The sequence below is a fragment of the Condylura cristata genome, unplaced genomic scaffold, assembly GCF_000260355.1.
Source record: "Condylura cristata isolate star-nosed mole 26May11 unplaced genomic scaffold, ConCri1.0 scaffold00022, whole genome shotgun sequence".
NCBI classification, from domain to species: Eukaryota; Metazoa; Chordata; class Mammalia; order Eulipotyphla; family Talpidae; genus Condylura; species Condylura cristata.
Genome location: NW_004567123.1, coordinates 35,927,649 through 35,928,946, shown reverse-complemented (window position 1 = coordinate 35,928,946; position 1,298 = coordinate 35,927,649).

The window sequence follows — 1,298 nt, the reverse complement described above, 5'->3', positions numbered from 1 at the left end:
GACAGGAGAGGTCTGCCGCGCCCTGTGGGTCACCTCCGGGGCAGGCGGGGATCGAACTCATGAGGAAGCAGCTTTAGATTCTCAGTGCTGTGCTTTAACCCGTTGCGCCACCAGGGAGGGCCATATTTTAGTAATTTTGAAAAAGAATTTATACATAGAAGAACTCAGGCATAGACCAGAACTGCAGGGGGTGAGAGGATTCACCAGAGACAGAGGGAGCAGAGCAGGCACACTGACTGAGACACACCGCTGAGGGGAGCAGCGGGGAGACAGGAGAGGTCTGCCGCGCCCTGGGGTCCGATTGAGCTATGCTGCTGGGGCTTTGTCCTGGTGTCACAGTGCTGTGCTCCAGGGAGGCCCCCTGGGGCCTCTTTTGTAAGTCACTAATCTGCTCAGGAGGGTTCCACCCTCTCCTGCCCTGACCAAGTCCAGAGAGGCCAGTGTCCACCGGCTACACATCCGGGAGGTTTCCACGCAGGGCTGGGGGAGGGGCTTAAATGGCCAGCCCACAGCGCTTACCCGGCCTGCACTCGGCTCTCCGAGTCTGCTGATTGGTACCTTTCGCCACCACTGTAGAACATTCTCCGAGCACTTTTAAAGGATTTTTTCTAGTGGTACAGTGCATGCAACCAAGTGTTCCACTAACCATTTTTCAGTTCCCTGTTTCACAGCAGCACGTTCACAAGGCTGGATCACCGTCCACAAAACTCTTCATCCTGTGAACGTGAACTGCGTGCCCACTACGCTCCACCCCGTGCCCAGCCCCGGGCACGCACCACCCACTCCGTCTCTGCACGTGCCCACACCAGAGCCTCCTCTGACACCCTCTCAGCCCCGCCCGTTCCTCTGAGCAGCTCGCCTTCCAAGCCCCTCCTCTCAGCACGCAAGTGGCAACTTGGCTTTAAATATCACCCCAGGCTCTTCGAGTCTTCTGGAAGCCTGACTAGCAGTTTATGCAAGCAGTGTTTCAAACGGTAGGGTGTTTCCCAAGAGTAACTTATAAAATCAATTTAGTAGGTTGTTCCCAACTTGAGAAAGAAAGCAGAAGAAAATACTGGAGTGCATTGTATTATTTCATGAAACTTTTGCCTCAGGTGTATTTATTAACACACGATACATATATCCATGTAGCGAGTGGAAATAAAATGCATTTGTTACGACAAAGAAAAGAGACTCTATAAAGCACTTAGACTTTCCATTCCACTCTTCGAGTCTCTGCTGCTCTGTGTTGCAACTTAATCTCTCATCTTCCTGTCCCACATTCTGGATATTTATTCCTCAAACCTTCCTGCGGTCAC